We start from the raw sequence: 12,264 nt of genomic DNA on the forward strand, positions 1-12,264 counted from the left end.
AGCTGTGTACAGCGTGCTACAGCATAAGGACCAGACCCCAGATTTAGGATATAATGGTTCTGAAACCATGACACAGTATTTTAAACCTCCAGCCTGCTGAAAATAACGTGCAGAATTTAGACAACTACAGCCGTTAATATTTAATATTAACATATTTAATCCACATTCAGCTAAAGCATTGTTGACAGATTAAGGGGCATTGAGCTGTAATATACAGTAAGCTCATAGCTGACATACAGTAAATGGTGTCTGGACATAAAGAAAAGAGAAGTTGCTTTTTAGAAATGCTGAGCGCTCTCTTACAATGTCTCTGTTACCGGGAAGTATAGTGTTTCATTCTGTGTGCACCAGGTGTCTAAAAACTTCTCACTTTAGGGTCTGTGCTCAGGTAAAAATCTTCCTAAATATCTAACACCACTGTGGTGAATGTCAGGTTTGACACTGGCATCAAACGACGCTCTGCACATTCAGTAGTTGTTGATGATTCATCTCTTTATTGTTCATCATTCAACATGGCAATTTCCAAATGGATCATCAGAAAATGGTGCTCTCCTCTCAGCACAAGCCATGTGATAGTCCTGTGTGTACTGACCCACGCGTGCACACAAACCATGAGCTCTCTGGGTCTATTGTGTCACTCCCACTCATGCCCTTGTGCAGCGTCTCTGCTCACATTTGCTTTAGTTCCAGTCTGTCAGTAGCTTAAATGGAGCTGTCATTACTCATCACCAGTGTAAATGGCAGTGTTTGCTCATAGAAAGGGGCTACATGGCGTCTCTGCAGCAGTAGCAACAGGGCGGAGAGTGAATGAGAGAGCGCTGCCACCGTCGCTCTTTGGCCTTGTCTGCTCTGCCATCTGGAGCTCTGCAGAGAGCTGACGGCCTTCGACTGCGTGTGCTCTGTGTCGGTGGGTGTGGTGGAGAAACATGCACAGAAATATCCCACGTCTCACTAAAGACACGAGCAGCAGCGGCACACAGAAACTCGCAGCTATCACGGTCACTTCACCCTCTCGCAGTTTGAGAACAGCATTAAATCTCAGCTTGTTTTCTCAGTTTGCCCGTTGCCGACGTGTTTGTGCTCACACAGCGAACAGTCTGCTACAGGTACGTGTGACTGGCTGTATTGACACACACAAGCCTCAAATATTTACCTTCTTCTGGTCCAATCTGTGGATACACCTCCTAGCAGTTTGCTGCAGGAGTGATGGGAGGATGTGTTGAGCTCAGGTGCACTGTGAAAGGATGAGTCACTGATGAAGGTGGAGGAGGAAGAGGAGGAGGAGGAGAGCTGGCAAGGCATGATCACACACTCTGTGCTCTGGGCGATCGAGGCTGAGGATGGTAGTAGTGTTACGACAGTGTTTTCCTTTTGTCTTTGGATCACTTGTCAGATCGGTGGGGTTACACCCTGTAAAGGAGCTCAGCTGCTGTTTTATCATGTGGTGTTTGAAGAACAGTGAGAATATTAGGAAAATTCTGTGTGCCAGTGTTTTACTGAAGACCAACCGGTTAAACTCGTGTTTAACTTCCTGAGTCAAAATAGTTTTACTACAACTACGATGGAGCGAAGCACACGCTACTCCATCTAGGGACTTTTTAAAATCACATTTTCATGTTTGCATCTTCGTGACATTAAAAAAGCTCTAGAAACCAGAGTCAGATTTATTGTATGTGTAAACCTACCTGTGTAATAGAGCTGATTCTTCATTTTACATTTAAGTGAACTAAACCCACTTTTATAATGTACGAACGTGTCTCTATGCTGCTTCAAAGACTTTAGCAGCATTTCAAGAAAACATGATCATATCATCTTTAAATGATGCGATTAGGATGAATTAGAGTGTTTAATATTTATTAATGCTGACAACAGAATGATAAATTAATTCTTCTAGCACCTGAATCGGTGCCAAATAGAATCAGTGCATAAACGAATGGTTGCACACCTGCTGGTTCTGTTCACACAGGATGTGCAACATACAAACAGAGATACTCAAATGGCATTTGGTGAATGATTCAGGTTTCAATCATTGATACTTGAAACGTGTTCATGGAGTATTATTATTTTAAAGTGATGGAAGGCGGATCAGATGGGGGGTGTCGTGCTCTAGTTTAGATTTAATTTTTACATTTGAGCAGACAAAGAAGAGGAAGTGGTGACTGTAGCACTAAATTCAGACTGAGGTTTAGTGAGGAAAAGGAGAGCTAAAAATGTTGGAGATGGTGTTCTCCTGCTTTTACACACTGCTATTAACTACACACACACACACACACACACACACACCACGGTAACAGCACCGCTCAGCAGTTTTCCCAGGGCTTTTATGAAAGGTCTGCCAAAGTATCAGACCAAGCCAAATTCCCAGCTCATTGTACAGTTAGACGCGGCCCACACACACACACACACACACACACACACACACACACACACACACACACACACACACTTACACTTTCTAAGTGTTGGCAATCTAGTGGAGCCCTCCTCTGAGGTGGGGTCTGGTAAACAAACGGTGACAGGCTTTTGAACAGATAGAAACAGGTTATTTCAACACTTCCCTCCATTACAAACTCAGGGCTGTTTGGTAAACAAACAACACACACAAACACAAACACACACACACACACACCATATGCACACACACCGCACATGGGTGCCCAGACAGTAAAGTAGCATTTCCCTCTGCTCTCAGCCATGTTTTCTGCCATATGTGTGTGTTTGCTAAAGTACTGGAGGAGAAAGAAGTGTGTGTTTGTGTGTTTGTGTGTTTGTGTTTGTGTGTGTGTGTGTGTGGTCTGGAATCAGGGGCTTAGGTTTGTCCCCATATCCATTGTGCAACAGTGTTTATACACAGTGAGCCAACGTAAGTAATAGTTTCTAAATAGCGTCCGGCTGTATTCTCATTTCTGAATAAATCGTTTGACGCCTCAGGTCTGAAACTTAAGAGACGGCCCACGCTCTTGTGCAGACGGTGACCTTCGAGGTTCTGTGCAATTATGCACATTTAAATACTCTGAAGAAACCCACTTACACATGCACACACAGTCACACTGCACTGTGCAACACTCCTGAACCCAAATGATATATAAACATGCAGGGGCATCCACTAGCTGTCTTTTTTTTCTGTGTGTTGTCCTCCCCCCACCCCCCTTCTTCTCACCACAGTATGGTAAATAGGATAATAACTGATGTAATGATGATGTATGCTCTGAAATGAAAGTGAAAGTGAAATTCTTATGCAGCTGTCGATAAAACTGAGACGATAACAGCAGCCAGAGATCAAAGTGTGGCATCAAAACTAGCAGAAATACCAGCAGCTGGGAACGTCGAGCAGTCAAAGACGGTCTGATTTATGTGAAAACCATGTTTAGAATATGAGGAACATCGTATTACACTGTATGACTTTGAACTAAACATACAGTGTATAGAAGTAGAACAGTCTCAGAGCTGATCATTAACTTTACAGAAGTCTGTCGAGCTGCCACAGCGCCCTTAAGCTCAGTCACTTAATGGAGTAATAATGAAAGTTCATTAACTTTCATTAACATTACAAAGCTTTGTCCACTGCACGCCGGCCAAACGTGCAAACACTGCTTATGTTTGACTTGTAGGGAGCAGAGCACACTCAGCCCGATCTGCTGATTTTCTCAGAAAAGACCTTTACAGTCACAGAGGATATCTGTAATTTAATCTCACTTAGGTCAGACAAGTTACTGGGAGATAAAACATATTTTAAGTTACATAACGAGTTAGGGTAACTTAAAAATCAAACTAATTACCTAATATTACTAAGGTCAAGGCAGATTATGTTGAATGTGTCAGGTTTACTCAATAATTCCATAGTTTAAACTACTAAAATACATACAAATACAAAGTTTTACTTTAATTTCTTTTAAATAGTTTTAAAATAGTCTAGTGAGTTTTTGACATGTTAACTGAAATGATTCCTGAATTAGTTGAATCATTTACAATCACATTGTTTCACCACACTGAGTGGTATCATCATCTAACTGCAGCTAATCAATAAAACATCAAGTCAGAAATCAGAACAGAGACAGCACAGTGGTTTTTAATACAACATGATTGAACAACTGGAAAGTTTTCCTGGTGGCAGTTTTATTATCTTCAATCATGCAGAAATACAGTGTTCTCATTACAGACTAATCCACCAGGAATGCACACTTGCCTTCATGTTGTTGGCCAGCGCTGCACCGTGCCAGATGATATCAAGTTGAGTTACACAAGAAGTCCAAGATTTTCCTGCACACTGCTGCGCGGCACATGGTGCCACCCCCTGCTGTGTAAACATGCTTTCCTGTTCAAATTAATGAGACGGAGTAAAACTGTGACATGGAGCAGAGGCTAAACTGTTCACTACATTCCTCGAAGTGGAACAAGACTTAACTTTGGACTTAACACTCCTGTTCATCTCGTCATATGGTCGTTCAGCTGTGTCACGCACTCAGATGACTGCTCTGTCGTCATCGGAGTGAGTGTTGACACCACAGCATGTCCACTACGCTCCTTCACTCAGTGGAAGTGTGGCTCAACAGAAGACATGAGAGTGTGTGTGTGTGTGTGTGTGTCACCCTGCTGATGCACAGCGTATGTGATCTCTAGTTTGTGACTGTGTGTGTGACCCCTTGGTGTGTATGTGGGCTAATCTTAGCTTTAGCAATGGCTTCAGGCAACGCTGAGGATTAAGAGACATACGCACATGATGCTGCTGGACAGAACTCAGTGGTAACAAGAACCTCGTGATTTCAGTTACACAAACCGATCGAGGCAGTTTCCCTGTTAGCTTTTGGTTTATTTAAGGAGTCATTTATGTGGTTAATGTGAAACTTTATTTATGATTTTTATTGTCACATTTCTGTTTTATTCTCATGTCACGTGTAGCTGTAACCGTGGCGATTCCATTTTTCACAAACGCGTTCTTTGTCACATAAATTTATTCAGATTTTAAAAGAGAAAGTAAGTCCAGCACAAAAGGGCTGATACAAAAATAATCCATTTAATTTGGCCTGTAATTATCACAATTCCACACGTTAGTTTAAGCTCGGTGCAGCAGATGCTAAACAACAACAACAGTGTCATTTTTTTACACCAGCCCGACTGTCATTTAACTGTCTTCTGAAAAGCCAGCGCACTTAGAGAGCCTGTCACACAGAACCATTTATGATTAATGACACAGTGGAAACAAAAGTGCTATCCACAAAATAAATGGCAGCTTCGAGTGGGGGGGTTCAGTGTTAGTGTATGACCATACGTCCACACTGGCAATGAAAACAAGAGACAAAGAGACTGATAATCACTCAATTCAATTGTCGCTGAGAGACGAGCAGTGACATTTAAAGCACAAAGTAACAGGAGAGACAGATTGCAGATTCACACTCTCAGACAGCAACAGTGGAGTCTCTGCCAGAACCGTAAACCCGAAATGGAGTGGGGGGGGGTAGAAGGATGGTGTTGAAACACTAACTAGGTACAGTGCCAGTGAGACGGTGTTAAAATACAAAAAAGCATTTTTAAAAATGACAAGATTCATTCAGTCGATGTAAAGCAATGTGAAATTCTCACTGATAATAAGAAAGAAACAGGAGGACGAGTCGACTGTGACAGTTAAGATCAGCGGCAGCCATAGTTGATTCATTCTAAGGAGCTCGAGAGAAAATGAAGCAGTCTGTTAATCCTGTTAGTATTTAAAGTAAAAAAAAAAAAAACATTCAGAGTTTCTACAACAAAAATAAAAAACCCACAAATATTCCCATCGGCGTCATGTACAGTCAAACCCAGCTGGAGCGGCCGCTAAGACACTAGACCCCCCCCCCCCCCTTGGTTTGATTCTCTCCACGTGCTGAGCGCCGAGCATATCATGTTGTCATTACTACTTTCCCCTTTGACCTGCAGTAGCATGGAGCTTTTAAAGGCAGCGGACGAGGTAAAGGTCAACGTTTTTCCACCCGCCCGGGGGTCTGGCTGAGATGGTCAGAGGCCCTGCACTTCAGGCTGTTTATAGTGCTGAGTGACTTGTTTGTGCAGACCGGGGCTTTAACTGCACTGCACTTAGGATCAGAGATCCACAGGACCTTATTGTGGGCCAGAGAAAGGCTTTGCTCTGAGCTTTCTGCTGAGTATTGAGTTCCTCTCCTGACACACTGTTTCTCTCAGGCAGTGCTCTCAGACAATTGACTGTGTAGTATAGATTTAGTGTGTTCTGTGCAGCGCTGATTGGGGCTCAGGCCCTGCAGAAGCATCACTGGCATGTAGATCAATGCCGACTTGCACAAGAAATCAGATACATCCTGCTGCTGTGTGGCTTTGCCTTTGACCGTGGCTTTGGAAGTAAACATGTTGAGGTTAGGCTGCGTGTCAGGATGCAGATTCACCACCGAGCTGGACGTGTAAGGAGAGAACGACAAGTGAGCAAGAAGGCAGAACATGAAGATGTGAACAAGGCCAGTTGGTATGTCTCAGTGGAGTCATGATGAGGCACCAGGAGGTGACCTTTGCTGCCTTTCTCCCCGTCCTCTGATGGAGTGGAGGAGACTGAATAGAGAGGTGGGAAGCTGGCATTTGCAGATATTAAAGGATTTGTTTACCCTTCATGCAAAAATGCAAGGTTAACCTGCATTTTCTCGGTCACTGAGCCTCAAAATGTATTCTCTCCTTTCATTTACCTTCTCTCCATCCCTCTCTTCTCTGTCTGTCACTGTTTATTTCTCCTTCCGTGTTCAGCCTGCAGGTTGCTAAACCTCTTCTCTGTGGTAGAAAAGAACAGAACAGCGGCTCGCTTTCTTTGAAGTCGCTCTGAGAACTTGGCAGAAACTGGCACGTTGGCTTCTCGCTCTCTGGCAGCGTTTACTGTCCTGGAGAACTTGTGGAACTGGCAGAAAGCAGCAGTGCACCCAGGAAAGGCTGATGCTGTTCTGGGTGTAATGATAACAGGGATGACTCAAGATGCTACAGAGAAAACGGCCAAGGCTGCAGCTGCATGAAGGCGTTATTTAGACGACGGCCTCGTTGAGTGTTCCAACTTACATTAAAGCTCAACTGGATTTTATGTGATGACTTTCACAGTGGGAATGTTCCATTGCACAAAATGCAAAACTACAATATTTATTGTGAAATCGCAAGCGGTTAACGTTTGATTTATGTGGTACAGAGTAATCTGAACGATCTGGAAAGATTTGATAGATCAAGTTCTTCACAGGCGGATGTGGTTTCGATGAGACTTAGTCTGAAGCCAGCTTGGTCAGATGTGAAATGTGAAATAGTTTTTCCAGATGTTCCTGTGGTTTGTTGTTTGCGAATACCAAAGGCTGTTAGTAAAACACAGATATTACGGGTCAGTAGGAAGCCGAAGTCATGACATCACTTAACACAATACAGTGTCGCATTCAGCATCTCTTTCTTTGGTCTTCATGAAAACATGGAGTGCGTTCCTGGAGTCTGATTTCATATTTAAGACGAGTCTCAAGCACAGGAAGCACAACTTCAGTAGAAACTACAAGTGTGGCGGTGTGGCTGTGTAACCTCATCAAAGCTCGCTTTCATCCATGTTGGTGAAACTCAGCACCTCTCCGTCCGGCTCCCTGGGGCTTATGGGAAATGGTGTTTGTTAAAGCAAATCAAGCAAGTTTTGCAGCATTCTCATTTGCATTGTGGAACGCAGCAGAGCATATCTGAGCAGAGAGGGAGGGCTGTGCACAACAGAGAGGACCGATTTCAAGTCACACGCTAGCGCTGGTAGCTTCAGCTCAAACAAATCGACATTTCATCCACATCTTCTCCGACCCTTGGTCTTCTCCGACCCTCGGTCTTCTCCGACCCTCGGTCTTCTTCGTCTGCAGTGATTATTAATGCAGAGGGCTGGCTACCTGTTGGTAAAGCTGTGGCTAATTTTGGCAGATAAACTCCAGCCCAAGTGTCCAAGACCTCAGTGTGAACGCTGTGTTGCCATGACGCTGCCCAGACGGAGAGAGCACTTTGACTAACAAAAGTATGAAGACGGTTTGTGTCCGCACACAGTGACTGAACAGCGGTGATGTGTTTGTGTGACTGTGAGGGTTCAGACAACACAGCAACATCAGCTGACAGAGCGGTTTGTGAGTCTTTGTGAGTCCCACAGCGTGTTTATGCTCCTCTTCCTCTTTATCTGTCCTTCATTAACATGCAGGAGTCCAGATCACCTTAATGTGTTTCTGTAATGTGACATCTGGTAACAAACGGCTCTGAATAGATCCATTTCCTCCAGTTTGTATTAATGTACAGGCCCAACAAGGACCTCTGGCCACTTGTATTCAGTTTCCTTTCACCTCGATCCGTCTTTAATACACTGTCAGCCAGTTCATTATTCTCAGTTTGTTTGGTTTTACTCTTATCTCTCCTCTCTTCTTCTTCCTGTTCTTCTCTTTTCTCCACTTTTCATCTTGACTCGTCTCTTTAACTTTGTTAACGTGTGTGTGTGTGTGTGTGTGTGTGTGTGTGTGTGTGTGTGTGTGTGTGTGTGTGTGTGTGTGTGTGTGTGTGTGTACGTGTTCATCCCAGTGTATTCTTGCCACTATTCATTGTGTCTCTTCCTTAATTCGTCCTTTCATGTCTCATTGCTTTGTCTTTTGGGAAGCAGAGGGCATGAGAAGTTCAGGACACCGACTATTGCTTAGAACAGTGATTACTGACCAGTGAAATAGTCCACACACACACACACACACACACACACACACACACACACACAGAATCATTGGCATCCCAGTGGAAACTCGGGGGCTGTGTTACGTAAGGAGACCTACAGCTGAAGGATGTGTGAAATCTGAAACTCATCTGAGCCTTAAAACACACGAGTTCAGGACACTGAGAAGTGTGTTTGTATGTCGGAGGAGGATTGATGGGAAGCATGTGCACATTTACATAAACACACTGACGGGTGTAGGTGTGTTGGAGGCATGTGAGAATTTTTGCGTGGCCAGTCTCAACTCAGTGGGCTCATTAAGTTTTATAGACTGGAGCCTGAGCTGAGAGGAAATGACCGAACCAATATGCTGACCGCTGTGCAGATTCATTAAACACACACACACACACACACACACACCATTTCTCTCTCCCCTGTCTCTCTTGATCCAGGACGTGATTCATTGCTCCAAGAAACAAGCTTGGACTCTCGATCAGTGAAAAGACAAATTCATGGTTGTTTTGTTGGTTGGTATCCAGCAGCTTTTCTCTCACTTACTGCACCTCCCGCTTTCATCATTTAAATGCACTGCAGTGTTAATCAAAAGTTTGATTGATTTCATCGATTTCTCCTCGCTGAGGCTCTGCAGCATGAGCTATGTTTTCGGAGTTGTTTAGCACAAGGAGGATGCCCGGGATTCTGTGTCAGAGTTTCCACTTCATACTCTTCAGGATCGTGAAGGTTTGTGGTCAGCTGAGTGCATCTGAGCGGCAGAGGCTGATGGCTGTGGGTTGGAATCCCAGTAGAGGCTCTCTGGAGGTCTGGCCTGGTGTAATAACTTGTATTTCTGTTGTGTATATGAGGCTGTGGTGCAGAACACCGTTTTGTGGCTGTTTTGAATTTAGACCAGTCTAACGCAGGACTTGGCCTTCAGCCCCAGCTTGTCCTAATTCACTAATGACCTCATGCAGCTGTGACCACACAACTCATTTCCAAACCTGTTTTTGCCTGGAGCATTGAAAATAAATGCATTTTGACATAGTTGACAGCGTTACAGCCCTCCTGAGCTGTTCATTATTGGCATAATTTATTATTTCCCTCCTCTTTGCAAAACTAGTCTGCACTGGGAATCAAGCCTGAGAGCTCCCAAATTAGACTGAATGAAAAATGCAAAGCAGATAATCAGGCCTTCTGTTTCTAATTTCACAGTACCTTATTAATGAGAAAATCCTACATCGCATCAACACAGCTGATTTAAAAAATAATGAGATTGTTTTAATTTGTTACTCTTAAAAGTGAATATGTGTAACACCATTATATTACTGATGATTGTGATTAGTTTAATTAGTTTTAATTGGAATCAATATATAAGCAACTGTTTGTTTTTTTTTTGCACTGGGTTTCTCTTAGTGGTCTCATCCAGGGTTTGTTTGTGCCACTATTGAGATTAAGAACATGTTTCGTTCCCCTGCTTCCTGTAATTAAGATGCTTCTTCTTCAGTTAAGGGTTTATCATGTTGCTCTAATGAAGAAGGTAAATATTTCAGAGGTGATATTTTTATCAGTTTTTCTTTCCACAATCCAGAACAGTCTCTGAGAGCTTTAGCTCTGTTTGCATTAGGAGAACATTACGCTCATTTATTTTGTAGTGTAAAACAATTAAGATTTGTGAAATACAATACAGAGAAACCAAGCCTCCAGGAACACGCTGGGCTATGAGGAGGCTGCAATTTCTGGCAGCTCTGCATTATGTGCACGGGGCCGAGAAGCATTCTCCACACACACATGCTCCAAAACACAAAACGTATGCTCGCGGGCCTTTGGAGGCTTCTGTGTGTATTAGATCATTGTGGGCTTCAGGCTACCACCATAAGATGGTGCGTTCTCCTGGGAAGACTGGCCTTAAATGCTTTCTTAACGGGCCCCTTCTGATCCATCAATGGCCCCACAGCTTATCAATTATTTAACAGGAGAATGATGGCATTGATCTAATGGCCCATCCGCTCCATTAATGTTGCAGCACATCAGATGCACACATCCGCCCTAGGATCATGACGCCGTGCAGCAGTTGGGACTTTTTATTATCAGGAGACACAGAGTTAATTGTAGTCGTTGTGGAGATAAACGGTATCTAATGTGTGTAAAGTGAAACTGTAGATTCTGTGGCTTTATCAGACTGTGACCTTTGGTACATGCAGGTATTGTTTCTAATGGTGTAGAATGGCTGGCAAGGGAATCAGCAGCTCCCAGTCTGAGGTCCTGGTTCTCTGCAAGAAAACACTGGATTGATTTCTCAGGTTGGGCTGGGAGCACCCAAAACCCACCCAGAAGGAGCTGGAAACAGTTCTGGACTAACTCGCCTAACCTGCTGCCACCCTGACACCACCCTGGATAGTAGGCAGCAGTAAAACATTGGATTGAGAATTGAACTGTGCTGCAGTCCTGTGCAAATTGAGCTCCTTCTAATTGTAGATATAATTTGACTTCTTCCATCTTTTTTGAATATTTATTATTTTCCTGTGCACTGTACCGTTTTAGTGTAGGATATAGTGGTGAACCACAATGTTCTGTAAACTCTCCGAGAAACACTGAGCATGTCTTCACAATAAAAGCAGTGAACCAGTTTTCCAGCAGAAGGTTTTTAATGTGAAGCAGCCACAGCAGGAACAGTTTTTACTAGCAGCAGGAGAGAGGAGGAGAGATGATTACACGGAGCGACGTGGCCCTAAGTCTGCGCGAAGGTAAAATAAAACTGAGATAAAACTCAAATCTGTGGATCATGCTTCAAAAGTCAGAGGAGAAATCAGAGTTGTCTTGCTGCATGTGTACTTGGATTTCCAGTAGCCAGGTTTCTTGAGTGCTGTAAACTCCTTCCCAAATTACCTGAGAAACCTGGTTTCTCTCAGTAACCTGGTTACTTGAGTGCATGTAAACGCATTGAGTAAAACCTCTCCCAGTACTAAACCTATGAGCTCCACGTGCTTGTATTGAAATCTTATCACCAATAGTCTTTTGACAGGTTTCTGCTGAAGGCCCTGAGCATGAGTGTGTCTTGGTAGGTGCTGTTCACTATATTCTCTCATTGTGAGTCATGGGAGGGAGGTACTAACCATCAGTCAGACAAAAACTCACTGTAATAAATACTTTCTCTGCCGGGGGATGTTTTGTTGTGAGATGCTCTTGTAATTGAGCTGCTGTGCTAATGTTGGGCCATTTTAGTTTTTCAAAATGTGCAGAGCACCATTTTATTTGGTCTGTTTAAACAACGCCTCAGTTGATGATCATGTTTGGATTTCTTTGGGATAAAGATGCATTTTCAGCTTTCGTGGGAATGAGAGCTGCCAATACTGTGACACGTCCTGATGATGACATACAAACACGTATTACTGATGTCGACACATTCTCTCAGCCCTACTAGAGTTAGGATTTGAATAGGAATGCTTTGTCTCTTCATCAGCTTGCTGTTGCTTCTGGCATTAATTACTTCAGTACACAGTTTCCTCACTGAACCGATTGGACACTCACTCAAAGTTAAGCAACAAATCAGCCAGTTAATCCAGAGAGTGCCTCCTCTCTGTCTGCACACGGTCCCA

General features: G+C 43.5%; 1 protein-coding gene across 4 annotated transcripts in view; it reads left to right on the forward strand.

The window, feature by feature from the left end:
• caska (calcium/calmodulin-dependent serine protein kinase a) overlaps window positions 1–12,264 on the forward strand; it is a 91,648-nt gene that overhangs the window by 10,433 nt on the left and 68,951 nt on the right. The gene's annotated exons all lie outside the window — the stretch shown is intronic.

Source organism: Anabas testudineus, chromosome 21 (assembly GCF_900324465.2).
Source record: "Anabas testudineus chromosome 21, fAnaTes1.2, whole genome shotgun sequence".
Taxonomy (NCBI): Eukaryota; Metazoa; Chordata; class Actinopteri; order Anabantiformes; family Anabantidae; genus Anabas; species Anabas testudineus.